This window comes from Osmerus eperlanus, chromosome 11 (assembly GCF_963692335.1).
Source record: "Osmerus eperlanus chromosome 11, fOsmEpe2.1, whole genome shotgun sequence".
Classification (NCBI taxonomy): Eukaryota; Metazoa; Chordata; class Actinopteri; order Osmeriformes; family Osmeridae; genus Osmerus; species Osmerus eperlanus.
The window spans coordinates 989,701-1,006,702 of NC_085028.1; the positions used below are offsets into that span (position 1 = coordinate 989,701).

A 17,002-nucleotide genomic window follows, 5' to 3' on the forward strand; every position below is an offset into this window, starting at 1 on the left:
AAAAGAGTCACGAAAGAGACTGTGCATCCCTCTGGCTTTTGGTGCGAGTTGACACGTCCCTCCTCGCGCCTCCCCTCCTAGCATGACGGCAAGACCACGTTCCGTCCAAAACGGCCCGTCAAGGACGCATTGGTGGTTCAGTGGTAGAATTCTCGCCTGCCACGTGGGAGGCGTGGGTTCGATTCCCGGCTAATGCATTTCTCTTGAGTGGACCGTCATCGGCCTTGGTTTGAGTTGATTCGGGCTCGTTGGCACGTGAATCCTCGTGAGCTACTATGGCAAACAACGTCAGCTGGCAATGTCCTCGTTAGTATAGTGGTCAGTATCCCCGCCTGTCACGCGGGAGACCAGGGTTCAATTCCCTGACGGGGAGAAAAATACCTTTAGCTTATCGCGGTTCATTGTAGCGTGGTTGACCGTCATCTCACAGAACTTGATTTGAAGGACACTTTACTTCTGTAGTACATGAGTGACTTACGGTAAGATGACTGGGTGGCTATTCGGGACGTCCGGCATCGCTCCAAACAAGAACGAGCAAAGGACACTTACGACGGAACAGAAAAGGAGTTGTGATCGTATCGTTTTACGTTTGTGGTGGGCGACGCGTGCGGCTATCAGAACCCTCGCATCTCTCCTCGAATGACTGAAGTAACCGAGAGTAGACGATAACACAACTTGAAGTAGCTAGCTTAGTTCTTCTTAACAACATTATATTACAAATCATAATATTTGTGCTTGTAACTTGGTAAAAAGCCATTTATCCCGAACCTCCCAAGAAGGGGATTCACCCCGCATCGCTCCACACAAGAATGAACGAATGCAGCGCCAGTCCTACTGTTCCCACACCAACACTATGGTAGCACTATTAGGGGGCGCGGTGCCAGCAGTTCCTCACGGGACGCTGATTGGTCCAAACCCGTGTCCTCAGTGGAAGGTTGAAACCAAGCAGCCACTGTCAAGGGCGGGTTTGGGCTCTCAGATAAAAGCTCTGGCAGGTTCCACCGAGATTTGAACTCGGATTTCTGGATTCAGAGGGCTGACCGTTACACCATGGAACCCCACCTTGAGGGTTATCCAAAAAGAGTCACGAAAGAGACTGTGCATCCCTCTGGCTTTTGGTGCGAGTTGACACGTCCCTCCTCGCGCCTCCCCTCCTAGCATGACGGCAAGACCACGTTCCGTCCAGACCGGCCTTCGAGGACGCATTGGTGGTTCAGTGGTAGAATTCTCGCCTGCCATGCGGGAGGCCCGGGTTCGATTCCCGGCCAATGCATTTCTCTTGCGTGGACCGTCGTCAGCCTTGGTTTGAGTTGATTCGGGCACGTTGGCACGTGAATCCTCGTGAGCTACTACGGCAAACAACGTCAGCTGGCAGTGTCCTCGTTAGTATAGTTGTCAGTATCCCTGCCTGTCACGCGGGAGACCAGGGTTCAATTCCCTGACGGGGAGAAGAATACCTTTTGCTTATCGCGGTTCATTGTAGCGTGGTTCACCATCATCTCACAGAACTTGATTTGAAGGACACTTTACTTCTGTAGTACGTGAGTGACTTACGGTAAGATGACTGGGTGGCTATTCGGGACGTCCGGCATCGCTCCAAACAAGAACGAGCAAAGGACATTTACGACGGAACAGAAAAGGAGTTGTGATCGTATCGTTTTACGTTTGTGGTGGCCGACGCGTGCGGCTATCAGAACCCTCGCATCTCTCCTCGAATGACTGAAGTAACCGAGACTGAAGTAACCCAGACTAGACGATAACACAACTTGAAGTAGCTAGCTTAGTTCTTCTTAACAACATTATATTACAAATCATAATATTTGTGCTTGTAACTTGGTAAAAAGCCATTTATCCCGAACCTCCAAAGAAGGGGATTCACCCCGCATCGCTCCACACAAGAATGAACGAATGCAGCGCCAGTCCTACTGTTCCCACACCAACACTATGGTAGCACTATTAGGGGGCGCGGTGCCAGCGGTTCCTCACGGGACGCTGATTGGTCCCAACCCCTGTGTCCTCAGTGGAAGGTTGAAACCAAGCAGCCACTGTCAAGGGCGGGTTTGGGCTCTCAGATTAAAGCTCTGGCAGGTTCCACCGAGATTTGAACTCGGATTTCTGGATTCAGAGGGCTGACCGTTACACCATGGAACCCCACCTTGAGGGTTATCCAAAAAGAGTCACGAAAGAGACTGTGCCTCCCTCTGGCTTTTGGTGCGAGTTGACACGTCCCTCCTCGCGCCTCCCCTCATAGCATTACGGCAAGACCACGTTCCGTCCAAACCGGCCGTCTAGGACGCATTGGTGGTTCAGTGGTAGAATTCTCGCCTGCCACGCGGGAGGCCCGGGTTCGATTCCCGTCCAATGCATATCTCTTGCGTGGACAATCGTCGGCCTTGGTTTGAGTTGATTCGGGCTCGTTGGCACGTGAATCCTCGTGAGCTACTACGGCAAACAACGTCAGCTGGCAGTGTCCTCGTTAGTATAGTGGTCAGTATCCCCGCCTGTCACGCGGGAGACCAGGGTTCAATTCCCTGACCGGGAGAAAAATGCCTTTTGCTTATCGCGGTTCATTGTAGCGTGGTTCACCGTCATCTCACAGAACTTGATTTGAAGGACACTTTACTTCTGTAGTACGTGAGTGAGTTACGGTAAAATGACTGGGTGGCTATTCGGGACGTCCGGCATCGCTCCAAACAAGAACGAGCAAAGGACACTTACGACGGAACAGAAAAGGAGTTGTGATCGTATCGTTTTACGTTTGTGGTGGCCGACGCGTGCGGCTATCAGAACCCTCGCATCTCTCCTCGAATGACTGAAGTAACCGAGACTGAAGTAACCCAGAGTAGACGATAACACAACTTGAAGTAGCTAGCTTAGTTCTTCTTAACAACATTATATTACAAATCATAATATTTGTGCTTGTAACTTGGTAAAAAGCCATTTATCCCGAACCTCCAAAGAAGGGGATTCACCCCGCATCGCTCCACACAAGAATGAACGAATGCAGCGCCAGTCCTACTGTTCCCACACCAACACTATGGTAGCACTATTAGGGGGCGCGGTGCCAGCGGTTCCTCACGGGACGCTGATTGGTCCCAACCCCTGTGTCCTCAGTGGAAGGTTGAAACCAAGCAGCCACTGTCAAGGGCGGGTTTGGGCTCTCAGATAAAAGCTCTGGCAGGTTCCACCGAGATTTGAACTCGGATTTCTGGATTCAGAGGGCTGACCGTTACACCATGGAACCCCACCTTGAGGGTTATCCAAAAAGAGTCACGAAAAAGAGACTGTGCATCCCTCTGGCTTTTGGTGCGAGTTGACACGTCCCTCCTTGCGCCTCCCCTCCTAGCATGACGGCAAGACCACGTTCCGTCCAAACCGGCCCGTCAAGGACGCATTGGTGGTTCAGTGGTAGAATTCTCGCCTGCCAGGCGGGAGGCCCGGGTTCGATTCCCGGCCAATGCATTTCTCTTGCGTGGACCGTCGTCGGCCTTGGTTTGAGTTGATTCGGGCTCGTTGGCACGTGAATCCTCGTGAGCTACTACGGCAAACAACGTCAGCTGGCAGTGTCCTCGTTAGTATAGTGGTCAGTATCCCCGCCTGTCACGCGGGAGACCAGGGTTCAATTCCCTGACGGGGAGAAAAATACCTTTAGCTTATCGCGGTTCATTGTAGCATGGTTGACCGTCATCTCACAGAACTTGATTTGAAGGACACTTTACTTCTGTAGTACGTGAGTGAGTTACGGTAAGATGACTGGGTGGCTATTCGGGACGTCCGGCATCGCTCCAAACAAGAACGAGCAAAGGACACTTACGACGGAACAGAAAAGGAGTTGTGATCGTATCGTTTTACGTTTGTGGTGGGCGACGCGTGCGGCTATCAGAACCCTCGCATCTCTCCTCGAATGACTGAAGTAACCGAGAGTAGACGATAACACAACTTGAAGTAGCTAGCTTAGTTCTTCTTAACAACATTATATTACAAATCATAATATTTGTGCTTGTAACTTGGTAAAAAGCCATTTATCCCGAACCTCCAAAGAAGGGGATTCACCCCGCATCGCTCCACACAAGAATGAACGAATGCAGCGCCAGTCCTACTGTTCCCACACCAACACTATGGTAGCACTATTAGGGGGCGCGGTGCCAGCGGTTCCTCACGGGACGCTGATTGGTCCCAACCCCTGTGTCCTCAGTGGAAGGTTGAAACCAAGCAGCCACTGTCAAGGGCGGGTTTGGGCTCTCAGATAAAAGCTCTGGCAGGTTCCACCGATATTTGAACTCGGATTTCTGGATTCAGAGGGCTGACCGTTACACCATGGAACCCCACCTTGAGGGTTATCCAAAAAGAGTCACGAAAAAGAGACTGTGCATCCCTCTGGCTTTTGGTGCGAGTTGACACGTCCCTCCTCGCGCCTCCCCTCCTAGCATGACGGACAGACCACGTTCCGTCCAAACCGGCCCGTCAAGGACGCATTGGTGGTTCAGTGGTAGAATTCTCGCCTGCCACGCGGGAGGCCCGGGTTCGATTCCCGGCCAATGCATTTCTCACAATAATTAAGGACAGACTTCTTCACTATAAAATATATACAGTCAGGTCCATAAATATTTGGACATTGACACAATTTTCATCATTTGGGCTCTGTATACCACCACAATGGATTTGAAATGAAACAATCAAGACGTGCTTTAAGTGCAGACTTTCAGCTTTAATTTCAGGGTATTTACATCCAAATATTATATTATTTTTTTTAAGGGACCAAAAATAGTTGGACAGACTAACATAATCATAAATATAATTGTCACTTTTAATACTTGGTTGCAAATCCTTTGCAGTCAATGACAGCCTGAAGTCTGGAAGCCATAGACATCACCAGACGCTGGGTTTCGTCCCTGGTGATGCTCTGCTAGGCCTCTACTGCAACTGTCTTCAGTTCCTGCTTGTTCTTGGGTCATTCTCCCTTCAGTTTTGTCTTTAGCAAGTGAAATGCATGCTCAATTGGATTTAGGTCAGGTGATTGACTAGGCCATTGCAGAACATTCCACTTCTTTGCCTTAAAAAACTCTTTGGTTGCTTTCGCAGTATGCTTCGGGTCATTGTCCATCTGCACTGTGAAGCGCCGTCCTATGAGTTCTGAAGCATTTGGCTGAATCAGTTAATTTTTGCAACTTGGAACATATTTACTGTGGATAACTATTCACCTGTCACACATTTCACAACTCAACACAGCTGCTTTTAGCCTGGGAGATGTTCACAAGTGACATTATTGATGAGGTCCTGAAATGCAACAACTTTGACACGAAGAGCTGCAACAGCAAAAGGGAAAGAGTGGAGAAGTATCAAACAGGAATTCATGGCCTCTATCAGTTTGACCCTCCTTGCAGGGCCTCGAGGACAAGAGCCTAGATTTGGCTTTTTTTTTTGGATCCAATTGCAAAATCCAATGTATAGCCACCATGGGGCTAAAGAGATATGATATCACCAGCTTGACTTTTGATGACAAGAGGAACAGGGCTTTGTAACAAGAAAAACATCTCATAGCAGCATTCAGGTATGTGTGTGACTGTTTCCTGGCTAATTGCAGAAGACGGTTTATTCCCAGTAACTTTGTCACCAGAGATGAGCAGTGTGTGCCATACATGCCCAGCAAGCCAGCAAAATGTGGAATTAAAATATTCTGGATGTGCGATGTGAGGGTCCCATATGTGGTAGACTGAGTATTCTACCCTTCCAGTGTCTCTCTGACTGGAAAGCTTATTGACAAAAACCTGAACATTGTGGGGACTCTTCACCAGAACAAGCCGAACATACGAGTCACAAAGACATCCAAATGAAGGGAGATGCCAAGTTCCACATTTTTTCATGGTCATGTTGCCATTTAATTTGGATTCAATGGCAACATGACTGGTGAGCTATGTGCTGAAGAAGGGAAAGGCTGTTGTCCTTCTGAGCACCATGCATGATGGCAAAGCAGTGGATGACAACCATTTTGTGATCCAGTACTGTAACAAAATCAAATCAGGAGTGGACACAATGGATCAGATAGTTTGCACCTACTCATGTAAGTGGAGAACACGAGTTGTCTGGCACAATGTGCTGGATGTTGCCACCCTCAATGCCTACACTAACTTTTACAACAACACCATGATTAAATGGGTGGTGTGACCAAGCAGCAGTTCATCAAGGAGCTAGACAAGGACCTTGTCATGCCACATAAGAGGCGCATGAAGGCCAAGTCACAGCTCCAAAATTATATTAAAGAGGTGATGGAAAGATGTGGAGTAAAAACTAAATGCAACTACCACCCAGCCACAAGAAGAGCTCTTATCATCAAACTTTATGAAGCTGAGGATATCCTCAAATCTCTTTAGCCCCATGGTGGCTTTATACATTGGATTTTGCAATTGGATCCAAAAACTCTCCCGCAAGGCCACATTTAGGCTCTTGTCCTCCCCTGCAAGGAGGGTCAAACTGATAGAGGCCATGAATTCCTGTTTGATACTTCTACACTCTTTCCCTTTTGCTGTTGCAGCTCTTCGTGTCAAAGTTGTTGCATTTCAGGACATCATCAATAATGTCACTTGTGAACATCTCCCAGCCTAAAAGCAGCAGGGTTGAGCTGTGAAATGTGTAGCAGGTGAATAACTATTCACAGTAAATATGTTCCAAATTGCAAATATCCAAAGTTTCTATCAAAATTCCATAGTGAATCCATATGGGTCATTTTAGACCCATGTCTATAAAATTGATGTAGTACCACAAAAAGTTTTTTGCTCAGAATGTAAGAAAGACAACAATTAGAATAATGATTTGTGATACTCAAAAACAAAATAAAGGAATAATTGGAATATTAAATAATGAAATGAATTGATTTTTATAGATATAGCAAAGAAACACTCAGCCATACATGAAATGTCATAGGAAATGAATGCGGGTCATTTTAGACCCATGTTGTGCATTAAAGGGGGTAAGCATAGCTTGTGTATCAAAGGGTTAAAGCACATCTGCACATACAGAGCCAAAATGATGAAAATTGTGTCAATGTCCAAATATGTATGGACCTGACTGTATGTTAGACCAGGTTTCTTGGTAAACACTTGGTAAACACAAATCGTATCTCCGGATCCTTGGTAAGATAAGATGATTCTTTAATCAGTGGGAAGATTTTCAGGGTTGTGTTTGCACCTGAGAATCTATGTCCCCAAGATGTTATGTCCTCACAGTATAACAAACAGAAAAAGACGTCGATCTGATGACGTCTGATGCTGAGCAGATTCGGAGCAAAACTGGAATTTATACATTATCTGTATATTTAGGAGGTTTAATTAATTACTTAGCATAGATACATCTATGTTATCTGTGTCTCATATATGTTAGACCAGGTTTCTTGGTAAACACTTGGTAAACACAAATCGTATCTCCGGATCCTTGGTAAGATAAGATGACCCTTTAATCAGTGGGAAGATTTTCAGGGTTGTGTTTGTGTCTGAGAATCAAGGTCGTCTGGGTCAGAGATGGCGGTCGATTAGCAGCTTCTCATAAGTGTAAGGGGAGTCAAGATGTTATGTCCTCACAGTATAATAAACAGGAAAAGACCTTGATTTGATCATGTCTGATGCTGAGCAGATTCATAGCATTTTAAACAGCATATAGGTAATAAAGTGATAATTATCTTTAACCCATAGATCTGTTCACAATAATTAAGGACAGACCTCTTCAAGGTCTATAAAATAGTCACTCTTCAATATAAAATAGATGTGAGAGATTGGGATGTGTGTGTGTGTGTGCGTGTGTGTGTGTGTGTGTGTGTGTGTGTGGGGGAATTATATTGTCTCATTCTACAAGTCAAGTCATAATAAACCAGATTCTTACGCTTCTGAAAGGTCATGGCTGTGGTTGGATAATACGCGCAGTTTTTATCCAACCACAGCCATTATTTATTATATATTATTATAAGTAGTAGGAATATTTAAATTGACCCCTCCTCTGCATGGCAGACCATTTGTCCATAAAACTGCCACGCCAGTGTTCTCATTTCACTTGAACCGTAATTAGAGAGCCTAGTCGAGCGCTACACGGCAGGTGTGATGGAAGGAAGACACACAAAACGGAGTTACTTCCACAGACGCAGAATAGATTTAAGAAGTGAAGAGTATACAGACATTCCGGCTGGTCATAACAGACAGCGGACATCCTGGCGGGAAGAAAGACTACGAGACCCGCTCCCATATGACGACTCGCATTACACAGACCTGAATTACTGTACACCGTCGCCTTGGCAGAATATACAGCGGAGAATGTTGAACGAAAGGCGCGTCCAAGCTGACAACTGTGATCGGCCAGACAGGTTTTACGGAGAGAATTGTGACGGCCCACGCGTGCAAGCTGACAACTGTAATCGGCCAGACAGGTTTTACGGAGAGAATTGTGACGGCCCACGCGTGCAAGCTGACAACTGTGATCGGCCAGACAGGTTTTACAGAGAGAATTGTGACAGCCCACGCGAAGCTCTCTTTAGACCACCCCAATATTTTTATCAAAGAAACTCAGGCGACAGACGAGGATCTCAGCTGAGGAGAGGTGCGCCTCAAGAATTTATACAACAGTCTGGTCAAAATGTCAACACTCAGCGTAATAATGATCTGAGCAGCAGCCAGCGTGGCGAAAGGCGACAGGGTGGTGGCAGATACACTAACATGTCAGGGTACAGGAGATCAGACACTTTTAATGCTCCTTCTAATCAAAAGTTAAAGCGGTCGTTTCCTAACCCTAAAACCTCGGTTGAGCAGTTTGACAGCAAACGCCGTAAGACCGATCGACACAGGGAAGATGATCGCCACGGTAAGACCGATGACAGACAAACTGACAGACACCGTCACAAACGAAGTGACAGGAGACGCCGTGACAACTGCAGTGCTGCGGGAGACATTGCAGAGAAAAGGATTGAAGAGTCAGCTCCAGTTAGGGCACCTGGCGAGGCCTGCGGTCTAGTCGAATCTGCTACCGTCGATCCAGCTGATCAGGCTGATGAAGATCCGTCTAATCAGGCTGATGAAGACTCCTACGGTGTAGTCAAATCGGCTCCTGTTGATCCTGTCTATCCTAATGCTAACCAGTCTGGTGAAGAAACCTGCTTGGCTCCGCCACCTCATATTACAAACAGCAGTAGAAAAGACATAGATGGTCCATCTAATCAACTGGAGGTGTCCACAATAGATAAAAACATTCCACATGCAGACGACGGCGGAGACAATAATATTGAAGCAACAGATTTACAGCAAGCCTTAACCTGGTACGCTGATGTTAATAAAGTAAATCAAGATTCCAAATGGCGTGTGATGAGCAGGTGTCGTTTACCCCTTATTAATATGACAAACCAGACCAAGTGCAGTTTGATGTGTGACGTCAGCTCTCCACTTCCTATAACTGAAAACTCCACATGTAGACCTACTGAGGATGTGAGAAAATTCTCCACTAATGGCACCTTATTGAACGTTGACAAGACTGTTTCACGTAGCCGCGGTAAAAATGTAGTGATGATGTTATCTGCTCACACTAAAGCGCTGTCACGTGAAGTTCCAGTTATCGTTCTAGAAAAAGCAACTTCTAGGAAGAGAGACTGGCTTATCTCTGAAAACAGAAAAAGTACAGATGGTGTATTTGAAGGTGCCTCGGATCAAAAATCGGACAATAATGACTCTTCATCTGCTGAAGAAGAAGATCTCTGTGTCACTCACGATGCTCCAAGTACGGCAAATTCTAACACAGCGGCAGCTGAAACGTGTGTCAAGCCTACATGTTTTGAAAAGGAGACAGAAGAGGCTGTCCAGTCAATCACAAATTTGGCCAGCCCAATCGAGTCAGATAGTAGACATCAAATGGGGTCTGAATATTGCAGCCTCCCAACCGTGGAATATGCCGGACACACAGCGCCTGCGTCTTCCGAGACCGCTCCGCAAGGTCTGAGGTCACCACCCGAGCCAGATCGACCTCTTTCGGTTGAAATATCGTGTGACATTTCCAGTTTGTCGGACACAGAAGATTTAGTTTATTCCGAATACCGATCTGACACCGACGGTAGACCTATTACGTTTGATACGAGCTTTCCAATCGGATATACAGAAAATCTGATAGGGTTTACTGAGACTGAGCTAGGAAAGGTAGTGCCCCTGTCTACGTTCAATCGATCAGAAAATGAAGAGATTCCAGTAACAGACACGATTTCCACATGTGTGGACGGATCTGACACGTGAGTATACTTGTGTACAATGTAATTGTTTGTATACATGACCTATGACTCTTCTGGCAAAATCAAACACTCGCCCCTAAACCATTTCACTTGTGCTCAAAATCAAACAAGGCTTTCAGATCGTAAACACAGCAAATCAAAATATTTATGTTTGCCATGTAAAAACATGTAGGACAGCGGCTCTCGAGGACCAGGCTTCACCAATACCTGTATTATGCCCTTTAAAAATTACAACTTCTTCTTCTTCTTCTTTTTTTTTTTTTGCAGAGGCACACATCAAACACCCGCTACCACACCAGGTATGCTGGCAGACTTAGACTACATAAACCGTTGCCAACAGCAAGATTTACTTTCTTCTGAGATAGATGAGACAGATGATGGTGCGGGGTGTTATGACGCCGAAATCGACAACCCTTCCAGTATTCTACCCGCTCCAAACTACAGGTCTCCTCTGGGAGCCCCCACAGACACAGAGACAGAGAAATTCGAATCATATCTTCGCCTCATTGACACTCCGGCATACTCTGGTAACCTGGAAACACTGTTGGCTTTAGGCGTTGTCTGTGACTTTTTAAATGAACAGAGCAGATCTACAGAACCTTTAACACATCACGCATCTACGCCGCCTCAACTGGCACACATACCGACTGAACCCTCCGGAGCCAGTCAACCCAGCCACCAACACAACCCACAGCTAACCGAAAAGGTGTCTAGCAGAGGTGCTACTGTGCCAGCCATCGATGACGTATTGTCTTTAGTGAAATACTCGATACAATGCTACTCATGTCTGAAAACATTCAACAGGGAATTCCTATGTACGAACTACGTTATCATGCTCAACAAACCGGTTCAAAGTTCCTGTGGATGTGTCATATGTACTAAATGTTATCGTTCCAGTCACGGGTGTGTCCGGCATCAGGTGTCATCTACAAGATGTCACGTTAACACCACAGCTAGCTTTTTAGCGAATTGTTCAGAGTTTAACAGTGTATGTGGGGACTGGAATGTCAAACTTAAGACGGACGACCATTTCATGACAGCTGAAGCGGTCAACCCACATGTCCAGCAGATGATGAGACATGTCATTGACATCCCGACACTGCGTGTAGGTAGGTGTCCAACATCAATACCCTATCAATAGAATGCAATAATATTGTCCTTGAGAATATACACTGATTTTTGTAATTTTCTCTACCAAAGCTTTCAGGCATCTCCTTACTGCGGATGACAGCTTTTCCTTCTGCTACTGGTCACACAAACATTTGCCTGAAGAAGTGGCGTATCGATACGTATGCATTCCACATCTTCCAGACTTCTGGGACCATGTGATTGTCGGGTGTCGCTGAGACTGTCCCTGACACTGCAACAATGATTGGCCAAGATGACAATCTGCCAAAATTATTTGGCGTCCAAATGGGGTGCTATAAATATCATTGGTCATGCTTTGTTTTAGACAAGGAGATCAATCTCTATATGTGGTGCTCCTCCATGTCTGTGGAAAGTCAAGTTATTTTTCCACTAGTCGACGCGAGTCTTGTCGATATCACCTCAAGTATACAGTTTCGACAGATGGTTTACTATTTAGCGGAATGGTTTACAATCCAGTACGTTGCAGCAGAGCGGCGTTTTAATGTCGTTTTAGACTGCTGCCCGGACCAGGGCACTTTAGTCGATGTAATAATTTTCCTAGCCTGGAAAGTCGGAATGCCTAAGTTTAACCCTCGCTTGCCTTTCCGTCGACATAGGGCAGAATACAGTTTCAACGTGGGTAGTGCAAGAGAGATGTTTACTTGTCCTTTTGATGCAAATGAGGGGGTAGATTGTATCAACATTATGGAAGAGTATAATTGTTTTCATAGCAAGACTGCTGCGTTTTTTTCTGGCCTCAAACTTCAACGTCATTGTACCAGCACAGAGTATTACGGTTCCCTTTAAGTCAGCATCACTGCATTATCCCCTGCCTGTTTTCATGCTGAAATCTAAGTCAACCTATGTAATGTGAACCAGTACAACGCCAAACATTGTAAAGGCATTGAAAACGGCCAGGACCGGGATTTATACGATGTCTTATATATACTGTCACTTTACCACTTTCAAGTATTATTATTTTGTATTTTTTATTCAATTTTTATATTGTATTCTTTGCCAGTATTTTGTTATAGACTTTGTCAATGTTATTGTATATTGTTTATGCACCTGTCCACCAAAGTAAATTCCTTGTTGAAGTGAGTGTGTCTGTAGACCAGTCTAAATTCAACTTGAATAAATATGTAATAAACTGAGACATTTTTACAGCCAATAAAAAATGTTTAGACGCTTTACTCACATCACCTAAAACCAAACATATTACCAGCTTGCTTGACTTTCAAAACATTTTGCCATTTTATAACCAACCAGAGATAGAAAATAATATATAGCCTAGCCAGAAGAATAGGCTATGTAAGTTCTTTGATATAGCGACGCCATTTTGATTTGTTTTTGTCTTCCGGCAACACACATACGTCATTTCTCGTGAGAAGAGTATGTTCTCTCGTTGACCCCAAAACAAAAACAACCGTTAGAGTAGCTAACTAGCTATATGCATACACTTGTAGAACTATGTGACCAAATCATTCCCAAACACTTGTAATGTATTGTTTGTCAACTCAGTAATGTTCATTGATCGCTTTGTATTTCTAAAAGCGTCTGCTTTACCCCCCCCCCCCCCCCCCGGACATTGTGTCAATGTCCAAATACTTATGGACCTAACTGTATAAATAAAGTCTTACTCACTTACTTACTTACTTAATTGAATGTGAATATTTGAGATTCGGAGCAGTTGCTAATGTAAGCTAATTAAAATTTAACTACAGGCCTATGCAGTGTATACGATGAATTAATTAAATAATCTTCTCTGTCAGAAGTTAACTTTTGATCCAAGGTTGTTTCTCATAATATCCCGGACTTGAATGTCTGGTAAGATTTATAAACAGGAACGGTCAGGGGTTTTTTTTATTCATAGGTTTGTGCAAAAAAAACAAAACAAAACAAATAGCTTATTATGTCTCAAGCATGGCTTCTGACCCACAAAGACAATGTGAAAATTTGAGATGTTTATTAAGGATGCCCATTAGTCTAAACGTGGTGTGTGTGTGTGTGTGTGTGTGTGTGTGTGTGTGTGTGTGTGTGCGTGTGTAGACCCTGGACCCAGACAGCATGGACCTGTGTGTATTCATCCCCAGCGACCCCCACTCCTCCATCCTGGGCTCCTGGGACTACACCTCCTGCTCAGACGAGAAGACTCTGTCTTTCTGCCAGTACTACGCAGGAACACACACACACACACGCAGGTACACACACACTATGCAGGTACACACACTACGCAGGTACACACACAACGAGGGTACACACACACACACACTATGCAGGTACACACACACAAGGTACAGACACACACAGCTAGCACAGACACTTACAAGTAACACACACAAAAACAAACAACGGGGGTTTTTTTTATTCATAGGTTTGTGCAAAAAACAAAACAAAACAAATAGCTTATTATGTCTCAAGCATGGCATCTGACCTACAAAGACAATGTCAAAATTTGAGATGTCTAAACGTGGTTCCTGGGTTCCAGGCAACAACAAAAAAAAAACACTGGATTTTGTGTGTGTGTGTGTGTGTGTGTGTTCTCTGTGTGTGTGTGCGTTCGTGTGTTAGATGCCAGCCGACGATGGAGAGAAGGCCAAGGAGAATAGAAAAGTTACAATGAGTCAAACAGATGGAGAGAGATGTAGAAGGAGAGGCCATACCTATAGAGAAGTTCGGCTGAACCACAGACCGAAGACATTGTTTTTCCTGGAATTTGTTTGCGTGTGATCTCACACTTATTAGTCTTATGGGTGTAGTACTAAGGAATAATATTGAGTTGTGATGTGATGTGAAGACGTGTATTACAGGGTTATTTTCCAATTGCTTAAGCACAATTTTGAAAACAGGGCTCACTTTGTCAAAACACAACACACGATTCACACAACTAGACACACAAGTAGCAGAACACCTCCAATCTTTTGCACTTCTTTCAAAACTATACAATCATGTATAAAAAACCTATTTCTGTCACCGTATGCCACACACATGGTTCATAAAATTGGACTGTTTGAATCAGTTACACACTGTAGTGAAAAATGGCCTTCTGTTGTGCTCTTTCACTGTCAGATTTCATTACTGTGTTATTTGACATTTTTTGTGTCTAAGCAATCAAAAAAAACTTTATATATATTTAGCATGGTTGTGACTCAGATATATTCGGAGCAGTAGCTAATGTAAGCTGATTTAAATTTAATTACAGGTCTATACAGTGTATATGATGAATGAATTAAATAAATAATCTTCTCTGTTGAAAGTTGACAGAGAAGATTCTGAGTCAAGTATTTTTCATAATATCTCAAACTTGTCTGGTAAGTGTATTTATGTCTGGTAAGATTTATAAACAAGAGCTACGACAGTATAGGCTACATTATGAACTTGGTGCCTAGGGATTTATGGGAGGGTTTTTTTTAATCAGATCTCCCCTATTATAAAAACGTAACAGCCTCTCACAACTTTATCAGAAACATTCACCAACTGTAGAATGGAGTTTCTTACGATAAGCCTGAAATGGAAATTTTCCCCGGAGACGCATATAAATTTCCCCAAGGAAGGTGTCCAAAAGTGGTTTTTGAGCGAGTGGACAAATCAAGCCTTGATCAATGACTTAACAGTCATTTGCGTAAAAATTGCTAAACGAAATGTGTCTAGATATTCACAAGAGATTTTGAGATTAGCCGAAAGTCTTTGGTCAGACAGGGATTGTACTCAGATCGACATCACAGATTTTAACGATTTAATAACATCGCCATTAGAAGAGATGGTAAACAAGTGTTGTTTTCTAAACACTGCTATCATTCCGGGACAAAGCTTCTTTGAACACGTGAACAACGTCGTTTCCTTGCTAATTAATCACAATTGGGTAATCGGAAATGCCTTTACCCGAGCTGATGATGAGACAATGTTAAAAATCCATTGCAGACATGTGAGTATACTATATTCTAACTTGGCAATGTTTTTCTGTCATAAAAACTAATACATACATTGTTTGCACTATACAATATACATTATATTTGATCTACCCTGTACATAACTATTGTATTGTCTGTTTGTATTGGATGTACTGTCTGTTATTATTGTAAATATGAGAGCTGTGACACCTGAATTTACCAAGGAATTAATGAAATATCTCTATCTTTCTGTCTTCAAAACAGGAACCGCATGGAGTAACAGTCTTGGCGGGAGGTTCAATGAAGTTCATCCGATGTGGCAGACCGCAGTCTATTTTTGAATTACTGAAGAAAAACGGTTTTGTTTCTTCAAACATTTGGAATGAAAAGCTGTCCCTCTCAACAAACGCTCCGTGTCTGGCTTTGATCACACACAATATGAGTATTGCCAATGTCAACAGAATTGTTGAAGATGATTTTTTTTTTAAACATCTGGTTTTTATCACAATCTGTATAATTTGATAATTGATACAACACCTAACATTATGAGAGACAGCCCACACGATCTGTCACGTGGCGATGGCAGAAGGCTGCCGGCCGTTTTATATTTTTCAGATCCAAAATGCAGTTTGAACCATGTGCTAAAAGAAGATGGACGGTTCACTTCATTTATCAAAGGTGTAGATTCCTCACACACGGATATCGGAGAGAGGACGATGGAACAACTGGACTCGCACCGCGGCCTCCTGCTTGTTGGTAAATATACAATCCGAGTTTTTATTGTCAAGTCTAAACATTGTGTTTACTGTAGGCTAAAGGGTGTTTATGTTTAATCTTAGATACGATGGCCAACAATGGACTGCCACCGACAGAGGCACTTGGAGATGCTATGGAGGTTGCCAGCTTTTCCTGTATCCGATGTCTGGGTTCTGCAGATAACCATCTCAAATGCGGTCATCTCATCTGTCAACCTTGTGTTGAATGGATGACGCAAGAATCAGATCTGGTTTTGTGTGGTTGTTGCAACGATTTCAGCCATGCAACCCCCGTCGACATGCGCACCCCCTCTACTTGTTGCGATCAGGGAGAGTGGGCGACAGGTTGTGGTCATTTAACGTGTCTCTGTCAATCAGAGGTGTGCACTGTTTGTGGAAACAAACTTTGTCATCTCCGCAGAATGTTAAAGATATCTGCAACTTATTTTTCCTCACCGCCTGACACACAATGATACATGCTGGTCTGCTTTTTAAGGGGTTAAAAGTCGTGGAAGGCCTTTCCAATATGATTGAATATATGATTCAAGTATCTTCAGATCTAACTTGTAATAATCTGTCTTTTTTTTTTTTGCTCTATGAAAGACATGATCAATCTATATAATCTGTCTTTTTTTTTTTAATCAGTAGGTTAGAATGTTTTCTGATCAAAATAAGGCTTTTGTTTTTAAAGAAAATAAACAAAATATATCCATATATCCAAGTTTGTAATAATCTGTATTTTTTAAATCAGTAGGTTAGAATGTTTTTCTCATTGTTTCACCCTGCTAATGTTTTTGTGTAATCAAGACCACTTTATGTGTACATAAAGTAGGCCTTATTTATCTTTAGTCAGGCAACTTAATATGTCCAAAATATGGGGAATTAGTTGCTTTTTTTTTCTTCATTAGGGCCTGTTTTAATTCGTTTTCATTTTGCTCTATGAAAGACATGATCAATCTATACAATCTGTCTTTTTTTTT

General features: G+C 43.8%; 5 non-coding genes across 5 annotated transcripts; all 5 read left to right on the forward strand.

Annotated features, from left to right (window-relative positions):
* Nucleotides 1-126: 126 nt before the first annotated feature.
* trnag-gcc (transfer RNA glycine (anticodon GCC)) lies at nt 127-197 on the forward strand. Its single transcript has one exon. It is a non-coding gene; the product is annotated as a tRNA-Gly (tRNA).
* A 1,005-nt stretch (nt 198-1,202) lies between these two features.
* On the forward strand, nt 1,203-1,273 carry trnag-gcc (transfer RNA glycine (anticodon GCC)). Its single transcript has one exon. It is a non-coding gene; the product is annotated as a tRNA-Gly (tRNA).
* Nucleotides 1,274-2,295: 1,022 nt separating this feature from the next.
* trnag-gcc (transfer RNA glycine (anticodon GCC)) lies at nt 2,296-2,366 on the forward strand. The gene has a single exon. It is a non-coding gene; the product is annotated as a tRNA-Gly (tRNA).
* A 1,025-nt stretch (nt 2,367-3,391) lies between these two features.
* On the forward strand, nt 3,392-3,462 carry trnag-gcc (transfer RNA glycine (anticodon GCC)). The gene has a single exon. It is a non-coding gene; the product is annotated as a tRNA-Gly (tRNA).
* Nucleotides 3,463-4,472: 1,010 nt separating this feature from the next.
* Nucleotides 4,473-4,543, forward strand: trnag-gcc (transfer RNA glycine (anticodon GCC)). Its single transcript has one exon. It is a non-coding gene; the product is annotated as a tRNA-Gly (tRNA).
* Nucleotides 4,544-17,002: the final 12,459 nt, after the last annotated feature.